Below are 16,610 nucleotides of genomic sequence, written 5' to 3' on the forward strand. Positions count from 1 at the left end.
ACAGCCGTCTGCCTTGATTACATAGGCAGACCGCTGTTCTATCAGTCTCCTTGACAATCGCGGCCGCCGGTCCTGCGGACTGGCTCTCGCTATGTCTAATCACAGCGGGAGCATAGCTCCGGCAGCACGCGCATGCCACTAGAGCCTTAAAGCAAAATCACGTACATATACGGAATTTTGCACTTAAGGGCCGCCCTTTCGCAGTATATGTACGGTGGGCGTACCTTAAGTGGTAATGACATCACAGTCTAAAGCTGGCCATACATTATACAATTTTCTTGTTCAATTTCCTTTAGTGTTTAAGTGTGACCTCATAATATATGGTTTTGGTAAATCTAAAGGAAAATAGTACAAGAAAATTGTATATGTATGGTCAACCTTAGCCCATAGGGTTCAATATTGAGTTGGTCCACCCTTTGCAGCTATAACAGTTTCAAATCTTCTGGGAAGCCTGTCCACAAGGTTTAGGAGTGTGTCTATGGAAATGTTTGACCATTCTTCCAGCAGTGCGTTTGTAAGGTCAGGCACTGATGTTAAACGAGAAGGCCTGGCTCGAAGTCTCTGCTTTAATTCATCCCAAAGGTGTTCTAGCGGGTTGAGATCAGGCCAGTCAAGTTCCCCCACCACAAATTCGTTCATTTTTGTCTTTATGGACCTTGCTTTGTGCACTGGTCCAAATCATTTGGTGGAGAGGGGATTATGGTGAGGGGTTGTTTTTTAGGGGTTGGGCTTGGCCCCTTAGTTCCAGTGAAGGGAACTCGGAAGGCATCAGCATACCAAGACATTTTGGACAATTTCATGCTCCCATCTTTGTGGCAACAGTTTGGGGATGGCCCCTTCCTGTTCCAACATGACTGCACACCAGTTCACAAAGCAAGGTCTATCAAGACATGGATGAGTGAGTTTGAGGTGGAGGAACTTGACTGGCCTGCACAGAGTCCTGTCCTCAACCTGATAGAACACTTTTGGAATGAATTAGAGCACAGACTGTGAGCCAGGCCTTCTCGTCCACATCAGTGCCTGACCTCACAAATGCGCTTCTGGAAGAATGGTAAAACATTCCCATAGACACATTCCTAAACCTTGTGGACAGCCTTCCCAGAAGAGTTGAAGCTGTTATAGCTGCAAAGGGTGGACCAACTCAATACTGAACCCTATGGATTAAGATTGAGATGCCATTAAAGTTCATGTAAAGGCAGGTGTCCCAATACTTTTGACAATTTAGTGTACTGTAAAAAACTTTGTGACTTGTAACAGCGCAATGGGTCCTGTGCATTTCTAAAAAAAAAAAACCTTATGAGCACCTATAGCATGTAGGACAAAATTTTAAAATCTAAAGCTATTTGTGGACCGGTAACAAAATAGTAGTTATCAGGTCATGCTTAAAATTTAGTAGAAAAAAGGTTCCAGGTTCTGTTTGGACATGTAGAGGTCCCATTAGTGTAATTACTTATAACTAGCACTAGGTGGTACTGTGACACAAGTTATAGGTATTGCCTGCTGACATTGGTTTGTCTTCTTTTAATGTTAGTCTTTACTCATATTTTTGTATAGCCAAATATTAATGTATGTTACCACTTAAGCTTCTCCATCTGTGTATTCCCCCATAGACCAGGGCAATAAAACATTTATATATATATATATATATATATATATATATATATATATATTGGAGGAAGTAAATAATACTTTTTTCCTGTTTGTCTCCATGGCAGCCTACGTGTGGGTTAACCCCGCCTCCACTCCAAGGGTATAGGACCCCCCTCCCATAAATTTCAGCTCTCAGGTACAGCAGGTGTTCATTTTTTGTCCTCCTCCAAGGACCTACACTTCTGATGTCTTACTACGTCCAGCTTACCTTAGGATACTTTGGATGGTGTCTGCATGTCCAGAGCCCAGCCACGGGCGGGTGAGTGACATTTAAAATCCCCTGCTCTCTGCGGTTGACTGAAGCTTGATCGGCATTCTCTGACATGGGTCTGAAGATTCGCATTGCTTCCCTTCATGGCAGCGGTATTTGTTATTTATGTGCACTTTGTCTGTCTCTTTTCCTATCACTGTACAATATGTTTGTTTGGCCCAATGGCGCTGGAACGCTTCCTGCGTTCCAGCAAACCCTTCCTGCGTTCCAACAAACCCTTCCTCTTCCTCCTCTGCTTCTAGCGTCCAATCGGTAGATGCTTCGTGGTCCCGCACATGCGCAGTGCGCCGCGAGCGAAGTCGAGGCTTGGTTCGCACATGCGCATTAGCGATCGCGGCCGCATCACCGCTGACGTCATTCCGGCGGGAGATTTAAACAGCTGACGATTCCCCTGTACTTTGGGAATGTACTGTGGGCGTTGCGGCAGCTTCCCAGTGTCTCTGGATTCCTTGCTACAGGTATGTGCAATGGAGACTTGACTGCAGGGGGGGGGGGGGGCGGAGGGTTGTCACCTCACAATGTATCACTGACATGGTGTCTGATATGTATTACCTTTCTTTATCAGTCTGGTTGTTTGGCCTGAAGTATGGATCCTGCGTCACCGCCCTCCTGTGGCCAGCCCTCTCACAACAGGTGGGTGCTGGCATTTTTCAGAGGGGGGGGGCGGGGAGGGCTTGCTGGTCCCTAGGTCATGGCTAAATCCAGTGTCTCCCCGATTTTCTCTTTTTTCCATCAGCTCTTCCAGGCCTGATTTACCACAAGAAAGAGACCCTGTCAGACCTCGTGGGAGTTCATCCTCCAGATCTAAACGCCGTGAATCTCCATCAGGGAGTAGGCAGCAAGGGAGACGCTCTAATTCCTCCCCCAGACACCATACACGATACCAGAGTCACCGCACACACCAGAGAGCCTGTTGGGGTTGTGGGGCGCATGTCCCGGAGGACAAGTCCCTATGTGAGCCATGTTTTGCTCATGCAGCCGGTGAGAGGGGGCAAAAGGATCAAGGATTGGAATCTCTAGTGAAGAGAATAGTACAACAGTCCCTGAAAGAATGGGGTACAGTCCCACCACTTGGTCCCACCACATCTACTTCTCCAGCGGAAGTGCAGGAAGATCAAGGCCCCTCTCAACCGAGCATTACTTCTGCAAAATCATCTGACAGTGATTCGGAAGAAGAAGGGGCTGTAGGCGGCTTTGAGTTCGCCCTAGTTTCACCCCTGATCAGAGCCATCAAGGAAGCTCTAAGATGGGAGGATCCTGTGTCTCCTCAGAAAAAGCAGCGGAAGTTCTTCAAGCACCTTGGTAAGGAGCGTATCAACTTCCCTTCCCTCTCTGAATTACAAGAGGTGATTACTGAAGAATGGAGTAAAGGGGATAGTAAGCCTTCCTTATCCTCCAAACTTGGGAAATTATATCCCTTTAAACCTGAAGATGTCGCCCGTCTGGAATCTGCTCCTCTTGTGGATGCGGCAGTTACAAGATTAGCAAAGCATGTCACTTTGCCACTAGATGACGCGGTCTCTTTCAAAGACCCTTTGGATAGGAAGATAGATCTGGACCTAAAGAGGATCTTTGTGACGGCCGGCGCGGCCTGCAAACCTGTGATGGCATTAGCAACAATGTCTAAAGCCATGGAAGTCTGGGTTTCCGATATAGAATCCAAACTTGGAAGTCTCTCGGAAGAAGCCGTAGAAAGTTCCCCTATTCACGAACTCAAGCTGGCTTCAGTGTTTTTAGGAGAAGCATCTATCGATGTTCTGCGTCTTCTGTCCAGATCAATGCTATCCTCAGTAACAGCAAAAAGGGCCTTGTGGCTTCGCCCGTGGATTGCAGATCCAGCTTCTAAACAGGCATGGTGTAAGATCCCTTTTGAGGGTACTTCCCTTTTTGGAAACAAACTAGACAGCGCCATTGCCAAGGCTACTGGCGGAAAGTCAGGTTTCCTCCCGCAAGACAGACGACTATTTGGTCAGAAGAAGCCTCAACCTAGGAGGCAATACACGGAGAGATCAAGAGATGCACGCTCTTACAAGCCTAATAGAGATTTCCGAAGAAACTGGAGAGGTGGTCAATCCTCTACTCGGAGGTCATCAAAAAATCCAGCGCCTGCTGGACAAGATTCCACTAAATCTTTTTGAGATTGGGCCCGTCCAGGCATGTCAGGTGGGGGCACGTCTTCTCCATTTTCAGCATGTCTGGGCGGCCTCAATCACAGACTTTTGGACCGTCAGGACGGTCTCTACAGGCCACAGATGGTCATTTCTGGCAGATCCAGTTCCAAGATTCATCTCAACTCATTTACCCTGTCTAGAAGAGAGAAGAGAAGTCTTGCTCGCCTATGTAGACGCTTTGGTGGCTCAAGGAGCGGTAGCTCCGGTTCCGGAACAATAAAAATTTCAAGGGGTTTACTCACCCCTCTTCTTAGTCCAGAAGAAGAACGGGGCCTGGAGGCCTGTTATAGATCTCACATACCTGAACAAATTCATAAAGAACGAAAAATTCAAGATGGAAACACTCTCAACTATTCAAAGGGCAGTACTGCCGGGAGATTGGCTCGCCTCAATAGATTTAAAGGATGCGTACTTTCATGTACCTGTGGCAACCGACTTCCACAAATATCTTCGCTTCTGTGTTCAGAATCAGCATCTGCAATTCATTTGCCTACCCTTCGGCCTGTCTACCTCACCCAGAGTATTCACCAAAGTTCTTCTAGCAGTGGTAGCCTTCATAAGATTGAAAGGTATACGTCTACATCATTACTTAGACGATCTTCTGCTTCTGTCTCAAGAAAAGGATCAGTTATTGGCACACAGAGATCAGGTCATATCGACCCTCAAAGAGTTTGGCTGGCTGCTAAACCTACAAAAGAGTCAGCTGGAGCCCACTCAGCGCCTAGTCTATCTTGGGGCGCAATTCGACACCGTCGAGAATTCAATCTCTCTCCCATTAGAGAAGATACCGGTAGTGAGGGAGAGAATCCTTCCGGCTCTTTCTTCTCCTCGGCTGAAAGCCTCTCAGTGCCTCAAAATCATTGGCACCATGGTGTCCACGGCTCCAATGGTCAAATGGGCTCTCTGGCATATGAGGCCCTTCCAGAAAGGGTTCCTACAGCAATGGAACACAGAAGAGAAAGATCAGTACATTCATATCTCCTCCAGCATGAGATACAGTCTTCTTTGGTGGCTGCAACGCAGGAATCTGCTCAACTGTCATTCTCTGGTTCCAGTCTCATGGACTATAATCACAACAGACGCCAGCAACTCAGGCTGGGGGGCTCATTGTCTGACAGAGATGACACAGGGGAGATGGTCTTTTCAGAGACACACTCCAGTCTCCAATATACTGGAACTCCGAGCAGCCTACCAGGGTCTTCGATCTTTCCAACACCTGCTAGAGGGGAAATCTGTAATGATTCGGATGGACAACACCACGGCAGTGTCTTATGTGAAGAGACAAGGTGGGACACGGAGTCTCTCTCTGCTACGAGAATTAGACCCGATCATGTCCTGGGCCCGGACTCACCTAGTAAACATCTCGGCAGTTTACATCCCAGGTTCACAGAATGTTCAAGCGGATTTTCTGTCCAGGGTCCAGTTGAACCACAACGAATGGTCTCTCCATGTGGAGTCGTTCAAATGGATTCTGTCGTTGGGAGTATCTCCCGAAGTCGATCTGTTCGCCTCCCCTTGCAACCACAAGTTGGAGAAGTATGTTACGAGAGGCAAGTGTCCTCAAGCTTACGGGACAGATGCACTAACCGACAGGTGGGAGTTCAGCAGGGCTTACGCCTTTCCTCCAGTACCCATCATTCTCAAATTCCTGCAAAGACTTCAAGCGGAAGATGTGGAGATAGTGATGGTGGCGCCTTTCTGGCCGAACAGGCCATGGTTTCCGCTACTCCTACAACTGAGTTACCGGGACCCGGTCCCTCTTCCCCTCAGACCAGACTTGCTTCTTCAGGGAACATCAGTGTACCCCTGTCCTGCAATTCTCCGGTTGACAGTCTGGTTCTTGAGAGGGAAAGGTTGGAATTGCTCGGCTGCCCATCTACAGCCATTTCCACCTTGATGAATGCTAGACGACCAAGTACTAATAAAGTATACTGTAGAATCTGGGCAAGATTCATGGAGTCTGCATATCCTGAAGGTATGTCTTCCTCAGTCCCTGGGATTCAAGAAATACTAAGTTTTCTTCAGGCTGGTCTGGATATGCCCCTTTCAGTGGCAACTCTTAGAGTTCAAGTTTCGGCCTTGTCGGCCTTCTCCGGGGTCATGTGGGCCCAACACCCACTAATTCAACAATTTTTCAAAGGAGCAATCAGGCTCAATCCTCAGAGAAGACCTAGGTTCCCGAAATGGGATCTACCTCTTGTCCTAAATGCCCTCTCCAAATCGGGCATAGATTCCTCTTCTTCTATCAAGGACCTGACCATCGGAACTGTCTTCCTGGTAGCCATTACTTCGGCTAAAAGGGTCTCTGAATTAAGTTCTCTCGGATGTAAAGAACCATTCTTGACTTTTTTCCCGGATCGGGTAGTACTGATACCCAGGCTGAATTCAAATCCGAAAGTCACCTCTGTGTTTCACCAGAATCAGGAGATTGTCCTGCCTACTTTCCGGTCATCTAATGAGTCCAATCCTCATCCGTTGGATGTAGGAGAATCCTTAAAAGCCTATCTTCAAGCAACTGCACCATTCAGGCAGTCTGACAACCTCTTTGTCCTGTTCTGGGAAAAGAACAGAGGTAAACCTGCTTCATCTAGGACTATCGCTTCATGGATAGTGGCAGCTATCCAACAGGCCTATAGAGCTGAGGGGCTGGCTCCTCCGGAGGCGGTGACGGCGCACTCTACAAGGAGTATCTCTACTTCCTGGGCGGCTTCGCGGCACGTGGCTCCAGATGTGATTTGCAGAGCGGCTTCGTGGTCATCAGTCAATACTTTTATGACCCACTATTGTGTAGAGCCTGCTTCTCTGTCCTCAGTTAATTTTGGTTTGACTGTTTTGTCTGCAAATAGCATGAATTAAAATTTTCTTTGCTAAAGCATTCCCACCCGTGTGGAGTGAGCTAGTTATTTCCCACACGTAGGATGCCATGGAGACAAACAGGAAAACGGAAAATTCCTATCATACTTACCGTAATTTTCCTTTCCTGATAGTCTCCATGGCAGCCGGAGTACCCACCCTCTCGTCTTGGATTCGGCTAAGATATGGAACACCTGCTGTACCTGAGAGCTGAAATTTATGGGAGGGGGGTCCTATACCCTTGGAGTGGAGGCGGGGTTAACCCACACGTAGGCTGCCATGGAGACTATCAGGAAAGGAAAATTACGGTAAGTATGATAGGAATTTTCCGTTTTTTTGCACTATTGTCCCATGTAATTACTTATAACCAGCACTAGGTGGTACTGTGATATCAGTTATAAGGATTGCCTGCTGACATTGGTATGAGACTATTAATATTTTTTATAGCCCAATATCAATGTATGTTAACCACTTATGCATCTGTGTATGCCCTATAGACCTGGGCAATACAACTTTTTTTATTTATTTTGGAGGAAGAAAATAATACTTTTTTGCAGTATTGTCATCCAAAATATTGCTGTTTCTATTTTTTTTTTTTTTTACATTTTGACCAGTTGTAAGTTTACATATAATGCACATTTTTTTTTTTTTTTTTAACGTAAACTGTCTCATTTATATTGACACTAAAATTATGTTTTGATACAACGCATGTTATTTTTAAACAAAAAGGGAGGATTTTTTTAAATTTTATTTATTTAATACTTACAGCATAATACTTGTATAGCACTGTCAATTTACACAGCGCTTTACATATACATTTGTATTATTCCCTGCCCTCAAGGAGCTTACAATGTTAGGTCCCTAACTCGCATTCACGTGAACACATACTAGAGTCATATTATATAGGGGCCATTTAAACTACCAGCATGTCTTTGGAGTGTGGGTGGAAACCAGAGTACCCAGAGGAAACCCACGCAGGCATGAGGAGAACATACAAACTCGGGCGTGGCTTGGCGCGCACGAGAGATGGCCACTTGGTGAAGGAGCTCCGGGACCAGTGCAGCTCTCCGTCCTCACTAAGGCCTTACAGTGTACAATATGGGCAGAGTTTCCAAGACGGGCACCCACAGCAAGCAACAGCGCTCTGTCAGACCCGTCACCGGCAAGAATATACCTGATTTATTAAAAAATCAAGCTCAAGGGAGAAGGAGCACAGCGGGATCCAAGATTGCGCAGGCTCCGGTCCACGAGGAGGACTACGAGGTGGAATCGCTGGCAACCTCTGAGGACATGATAGGAGATAACATCCAGTCTGACCACCCACTGACTTTTAACAATATGATAGCAATCGCTGCTGACATTAAGGGCTCTTTTTCTGCTGCAATAACATTTTAAAACTGACATTATCAGGCTGACTGACCAAATGGCTGCAGGAGAAAGGGATGGGAAACACAGAGAGAAATCTATTAAGAGGCTGGAAGAAGTTACCCTTACTCATTCTAACCACTCGATAGCCATGAAAAGACAGCTGGAGGACCTGGACAACAGGGGCAGACGGAATAATATAAGACTTAGGGGCATCCCTGAATCGATCTATCATGACCAAATTAAACTTATGCTTTAAGTTCCATTTTCAACGGTCTCTTGGATAGACCTGCAGAATCTCCCATTGAGTTTAACAGAGCTCATAGAGCCCTTAGGCCAAAAGCCCCATATGCAGCTCCCCCCAGGGACATTATATGTTGTTTAACAAGTCACACATTGAAGGAAAAAATCCTGCACAAAGTAAGGCAGAATGACCAAGTCATTTTTAATGACCAGCCCATCCAGCTTTTCCAGGATCTTTCTCCTATTACCCTGAAAAACAGAAGAGCTGTTAAACCTATCTTGGAAGTCCTGAGAGGTAAAAATATACCATATAGGTGGACGTTTCCCTTTGCTGTCCAGTCCAGGCCACCTTCAATGGGAGACAGTTCCTGCGTCGGACACCTGAGGACCTTCCAGCCTTTTGTGCTAACCTCCAGATTGACTTGATTGGTCTTCCAGAATGGTTTCAGGAATTTCTGCTGCCTCCACCAGTTGCCACCACATCCACGTCCTCAAATTCATCTCCTCATAGATCCCCCCTCCATAAGGAGTAAAAACAGAAACAGCCTGATCTGCACAATCTGTTTGCCTCTCTGCCCAAAACTCACAAAATCAGGGAGCACAAGTAACCTGCTCACTACTACATTGGGTATATATGTTCCTTTATTCACCAATCTGCTCTCAATTAATTTTTCACCTTTATTTAACTTAATTTTCTGCTCTGCTGATTCCAGGGCATGTTTCATTTACATAAGATACATATACAGAATTTCAGATGTTATGCCTGCCTCCAAAGACCCACAAAAAATGCCCAAAAAAAGGCAGGCATTTTTTGGGCATTTTTTGTGGGTCTTTGGAGGCAGGCAAAACATCTGACATTCTGTATAGGGGTATATATACACACACACACTTATATGTATTTATACACATACACATATATAGGTGTGAAAGTAGCAAAACTTCAGCAAAAAGTTCGGAATTCGGCCAAACCTCGAACAGCCAATGTTCGGGTCGAACCGATGGTCGACCGGAACCGTTCGATCATCCATACTAAGTACCTCTCTGCAGATCATCAGAGTACCCAAGTACCTGTCTCCAGCCTAGAGTACCCGAGTACCTCTCTGCAGCCCATCAGAGTACCAGAGTATCTGTCTCCAGACCATCAGAGTACACAAGTACCTACCTCCAGCTCATCATAGTACCCGAGTACCTATCTGCAGCCCATCAGAGAACCTACCCATTCACCCCATAAAAGGAAGTGTATGTGAATAATGACAGGAGACGTTTATGAAATTTTATTAAAAATCTTCATCCGGTCTTCTCCACTCTGCTCTTCGGATCTTCTCCTCTCCGCTCTTCTGCTGTCCAATCTTCTGCTCTTCTGTTGTCTGCTCTTTTGCCCTAGGCTCTTCTTCTTCCTCCTGTCCTCCTCCGATGCTGTCCCTGATGATCATGCCGGTCTCTGCAGCTTAATATATATCCATTAGGGGCGTGACCTCTCGATGACGTCATCAGGTGGTCACGCCCCTAATGGATATATAATAAGCTGAAGAGACCGGCATAATCATCAGGGACAGCATCGGAGGAGGACAGGAGGAAGAAGAAGAAGAGCCTAGGGCAAAAGAGCAGAAGAGCAGGGTAGGTATTAACTCTTCATTAGTTTAAGATGAACTTGACCCCAAATGTTTAGATATTATGACCTCATCTAGTTGCTTGGCATGTACTTAATATGTGATTTTTTATTAACAGGTCATGTTATTCCTAGTTGCACTATAGCCAGGATGACAGTTGAGGCTCTACAATGCTGCTCTGAGCTTGAGAAAATGAAGGAGGCTGCAACAGCCTTACAAAAAAAATGCGTGACTTTGTTGACATGCTAGCCAAATTTTAAGCAAATTGTTTAAGATATTTTATTGGTTTTTATTGGGATGTTTTTGTTTTTCCCGATGTTCGTTTTAAAGTTCATGGCCTATTTTTTGGCCAATGCATGCATCGTCATCTGTAAAAGGTGTACCCAAGTTTGTTACAGTTTTAGACAGGGCTCCTATGCATATGAAGAACTTTACAACACCCTAACCCTAACCCTGTGAATGTGTTTTAATAAAAAAATGTTACATTCAACAATGTGTGTTCGATTCTTTCTTTGACTTTCCGTGGGGGGGCAGGTCTAAAGCTGGGTAAAGTAGCACAAAATGTATGATGGCTGTCCTATTCACATATTTGCATGTTAATTAAAGAAGTTTGGATTGTGTGTATAATTATCAGCCGGCCAAAATGTTTGTGCCTTCAGGACCAGTGGACATCTAACAAGTGGTACACTGAATGCACAATCTAACACTAGTACACTGAATGCACAATGATATCTGTGAACTGAGTGGCAATCAGTAGGGATGATCGAACTTTTCAAAAGTTCGGTTCGACTAGAACACGCGAACTTCCCGAAAGTTCGACCCGGATTTCAGAACCCCATTGAAATCAATGGGACCCGAACTTCGGTAATCAAAAAAAAACATTTTGAAGCCCTAAAACCCAATAAATGCTCCTAAAAAGTGCCTAGGGTTCTGGGTCATGCCCCAGGGACTATTAATCACACACAAAAAAAAAAAAAGTTCTTAAAAATTGTCATTTTTGATAGAGAGACAATTATTGAAAATATTATTGAAAAAAAAAATGAGATTTATTTGGATTTCGTGTCTGGGGGGTCTAAAAAGTGTACCTGTGAAGTTTCAGCTCTGTAGCATGTCCAGAACAAGAAAAAAAAAGTTTGTTTGTATAAGAATTAATATAGAACAGGGATATGGCTCCGCTATTTTCACACCTTGCCGGTTTTGTAGCTGGCGTTTTTTGGGGCATTTTTTGGGGGTCTTTGGAGGCAGGCATAACATCAGAACTTCTGTGTAGGGGTATGTATACACACACACACATGTATGTATATATACACATACACATATATAGGTGTGAAAATAGCAGAAACCTATGCTTGCGCTAATTAAATAATTAACACCCATATGGCTTCTCTGCTATAACACCTATATGTGTGTATGTGTATAAATACATATAAGTGTGTGTGTGTATATATATACCCCTATACAGAAGTTCAGATGTTTTGCCTGCCTCCAAAGACCCACAAAAAATGCCCAAAAAAACGCCTGCAACAACACACCTGGGCATTTTTTTTGGCGCAGGCATTTTTTTGGGCATTTTTTGTGGGTCTTTGGGGGCAGGCAAAACATCTGAAATTCTGCATAGGGGTATATATACACACACACACTTATATGTATTTATACACATACACATATATAGGTGTGAAAGTAGCAGAAACCTATGCTTGCGCTAATGAAATAATTAACAGGCATATGTCTCCGCTCCTATCACACCTATATATGTGTATGTGTATAAATACATATAAGTGTGTGTGTGTGTGTATATATACCCCTATACAGAATTTCAGATGTTTTTCCTGCCTCCAAAGACCCACAAAAAATTCCCAAAAAAATGCCTGCGCCAAAAAAAAAATGCCCAGGTGTGTTGGCGCAGGCATTTTTTTGGGCATTTTTTGTGGGTCTTTGGAGGCAGGCAAAACATCTAAAATTCTGTATAGGGGTATATATACACACACACTTATATGTATTTATACACATACACATATATAGGTGTGAAAGTAGCAGAAACCTACAGTTGTGTTCAAAATTATTCAACCCCCACTGAAATTGATTGTTTTGGCCAGTTTGACATTGATTTTGATCATTCAGTCATCCTGCTTAAAATTAAATCAAAGAGGCACGTGTAGGTCAGACAAATATAACATAACATTTATAATGAAATAACCACAAATGTCTTTTCTGTGCTCACATCATTATCAGTTTTATTCAACCCCCAAGTGACATTCAATCTTCGTACTTAGTAGAACATGCGTTTACAGTTATAACAGCTTTTAAATGTGAAGCATAGCTTGACACAAGTGTCTTGCAGCGATCTACGGGTATCTTCGCCCATTCGTCATGGGCAAAAGCCTCCAGTTCAGTCACATTCTTAGGCTTGTGCACTGCAACTGCTTTCTTTAAGTCCCACCAGAGGTTCTCAATTAGATTTAAGTCTGATGACTGTGATGGCCACTCCAAAATGTTCCAGCCTTTAATCTGCAACCATGCTCTAGTGGACTTGGAGGTATGCTTGGGATCATTGTCCTGTTGAAAGGTCCAACGTCTCCCAAGCCCCAGGTTTGTGACGGACTGCATCAAATTGTCATCCAATATCTCCTGGTACTGAAGAGAATTCATGGAACCTTGCACACGCTGAAGCTTCCCTGTACCTGCAGAAGCAAAACAGCCCCAAAGCATGATTTACCCCCCCCCCCCCGTCATGCTTCACAGTAGGCAAGGTGCTCTTTTCTTCATAGGCCTTGTTCTTCCTCCTCCAAACATAGCATTGATCCATGGGCCCAAACAGTTCTAATTTTGTTTCATCAGTCCACAGAACACTATCCCAAAACTTCTGTGGTTTGTCCACATGACTTTTGCCATACTGAAGTCGACTCTTCTTATTTTTTGGAGACAGCAAGGGGGTGCGCCTGGGAGTTCTGGCATGGAGGTCTTCATCACGCAGTGTGCGCCGTATTGTCTGAGCAGAAACTTAAGTACTCACATCTGACAAATCTCTTCTCAGTTCCTCAGCAGTCACACGGGGACTTTTCTCCACTCTACGCTTCAGGTAGCACACAGCAGTCAAAGTCAGCATCTTCTTTCTGCCACGACCAGGTAGCGTTTCAACAGTGCCCTTTGCGAATGATGCTTCCTATGGTGTCTCTTGGTATGTTTAACATCTTTGCAATCTTCTTATAGCCATTGCCCTTCCTCTGAAGAGTAATCACCTCTTCTCTTGTCTTCCTGGACCATTCTTTTGACTTCACCATGTTTGTAACCACACCAGTAAATGTCTAGAAGGAGCTGAGTATCACAGTCATTTTAAAGCTGCCTAATTGGTGCTTATTAGGCTTTATTGCTGCTCCCTGACATCCACAGGTGTTTTCAATACCTGATTGAAAACACTTCAATGAACCTCTGTCCTTCGGAGTGGTAGACTTTAAGGGGTTGAATAATTGTGTCAATGAAGAATTCACAAAAGAAACATTTACTACTGTATTACAAAACCAATTGATGTCATTTTATTTGCATATGGTTCTTTAAGAAGTCCTTGTAGGATTTCATTCTGAATACAATTACAAATGTACACTAAATTCCCTAAAACCCTTTACAGCATTGGGGGTTGAATAATTTTGAACACAACTGTATGCTTGCGCTAATTAAATAATTAACAGGCATATGTCTCTGCTCCTATCATACCTATATATGTGTATGTGTATAAATACATATAAGTGTGTGAGTATATACAGTATACCCCTATACAGAATTTCAGATGTTTTGCCTGCCTCCAAAGACCCACAAAAAATGCCCAAAAAAAGGCCTGCGTCAAAAAAAAAAAAAAAACTCCAAGTTTTTGGGGTCTTTGGAGGCAGGCAAAACATCTGAAATTCTGTATAGGGGTATATACACACACACTTATATGTATTCATACACATACACATATATAGGTGTTATAGCAGAGAAGCCATATGGTTGTTAATTATTTCATTAGCGCAAGCATAGGTTTCTGCTACTTTCACACCTATATATGTGTATGTGTATATATACATACATGTGTGTGTGTGTGTATATACCCCTACACAGAAGTTCAGATGTCATGCCTGACTCCAAACATGTCCTCAAAAAAGCCCTATAAACGCCTGCAGCAAAAAGCAGGGTGACAGGGGCGAAGCCATATCGCTGTTTTATAAGTGTCCTAAGAGAAACGATCTTTTCTCTATAGCGGTCACCCTGACATGGAAGGGTTTTGTCACCCTGCCATAGCAGTCAGAGTCAGTTAACCCTACACTACACTACGGTCCCCTTACACTTAACACTTTCCCTACAGAAACTAGATTATTAAATCTAACTATAGGGGAAAATAGTACCCTAACTACACTAGATATCCCTTTCCTCACACTAATAATTGCTAAATGACACTTTGAAGCAGAAGTAACAGAACTGCTTCCACTCTCTTCCATGTCCCTGTATTACAATGCTAGGAATTTGGCGGGGGCTAGCTTATATACTGGGGGTCGTATTCACTAATGATTGGCCTCTGGACCCCCTAGTCACTCCAATCACATTCCTAGCATTCCCCTGCCCTCTCAATTGGCTTTTACTGATGGTTCTGGTCCAATCATGGGCTTTTAAAGCCCATTTGCTGTCCCATTGCATTATGGTCGGTTCTGGTTGCCGAATTCCGAACTTTTTCAGCAAAAAGTTCGGAATTCGGCCGAACCTCGAACAGCCAATGTTCTGGGTGAACCGATGGTTGACCTGAACCGTTCGATCATCCCTACTAAGTACCTCTCTGCAGATCATCAGAGTACCCAAGTACCTGTCTCCAGCCTAGAGTACCCGAGTACCTCTCTGCAGCCCATCAGAGTACCAGAGTATCTGTCTCCAGACCATCAGAGTACACAAGTACCTACCTCCAGCTCATTATAGTACCCGAGTACCTATCTGCAGCCCATCAGAGAACCTGAGTACCTGTCTCCAGCCCATTGGAGTACCCAAATACCTGTCTCCAGCCCTTTGGAGAACCTGAGTACCTGTCCCTAGCCCATCAGAGTACCTGAGTACCTGTCTCCAGCCCAGAGTACCTGAGTACCTGTGACGGTACTCACCATCACTGGAAGTGTAAGACAGACACACTGGGCCTGATTCATAGTACGGCGAATTGGCGTTTCGGCGTGATTTTGCGAAGCGGCGATTATTTAAGTCTGAAATTGGCATTCAAAGAACGGCGGGCGGAAAATAGCGCCTAGTGTGAGATTCATTAAGATGCAGTATGGTCAGAGCGCGACTTAAAACCACGCCAGCTAAAAGCTCGACTAAAGTTTAGCCAAATTTTCCCCTGTACCCCCAAAAATCCCAAATCACTGTGGAAGGTGTGGAAGTCAATTTGGAGATGACTTGCGTTTAAAAAATCTCAAAAACTGACTTAGAAAGAGAGATATCTGCGAAAGTGTGGAAAGGTTAAACAGCTCCTCCAGCCGCGAGCTGCGAACTCGCGAATGTGCGCATGCGCAACGCCAAATAGGCTCAAAAAATTTCGCCAGCGCGATTTTGGGTCAATTTTTTTTTGAATACCGCTTGCAAATCCGCTGTCTCGCCCATAGAAAATGGCAAAAACCGGCGGAATTGGAAAAACATGCACACTTCCAACAAGGGATCCTTTAGTAAACACCATCACATTCCATACACCTTTCCTGCTAAATCATAGCAGTCAAATCTACAGTGTTTATATAGAACCTCCACATTCTCTGAAAAAACCCACAAAATATTACATTGGGGAATTGGTCGTCAGATAGAAAAAAAATAGATGTAAAACATATTTCAAAGAAAGATTATTAGCATTTCACACATATCAAGGAAATGTCACAATTTTGACAATATTTTATGTGTTTCCAAAGAATGTTTTTAGAAATATATTGCAAATACTACCTTTTCTTCCATATGGGTATGGCCAAGTGTTACCATTTTACTACACATTTAACTGAAGGTATATATATATATATCCCTTATACTTGGCTAATTAGCAAAGTATGCCCAACAAACAAATAGAGCTTTAGCTCACAATATTGCTACATATTGACTTTATGTGGCATCTTTTGTATTTTGTTCATGTCTTTAGATTAAAAGTTTGCTGATACACATGCCTTTTTCAAACATGAACAAAATTAATGATGTCAACATTTGGAGGATTGGAGATATCCAAGTGTTGCCCATGCAGAGGGCTCCTTCCGGATTCGAACTTACAAACCTACAGCAGGAAGGCAGACTCCCTAATCATTGTGCTATTTCTCAGTGAGCGTTGGGTGTTTTCCTCATGCCGTCAAAATGCTCACATGGGAACAGGGGCCATTGAATTGAATAGGATTGGATTTTTTGCCTGTTTTGGGAGCTGATCCTTGAGCTGGACAAATCCCCCTCAAACGCCCCCAAACGGGC

The sequence above is a fragment of the Pelophylax lessonae genome (assembly GCF_965119305.1).
Source record: "Pelophylax lessonae genome assembly, chromosome: 2".
In the NCBI taxonomy this organism is placed as follows: Eukaryota; Metazoa; Chordata; class Amphibia; order Anura; family Ranidae; genus Pelophylax; species Pelophylax lessonae.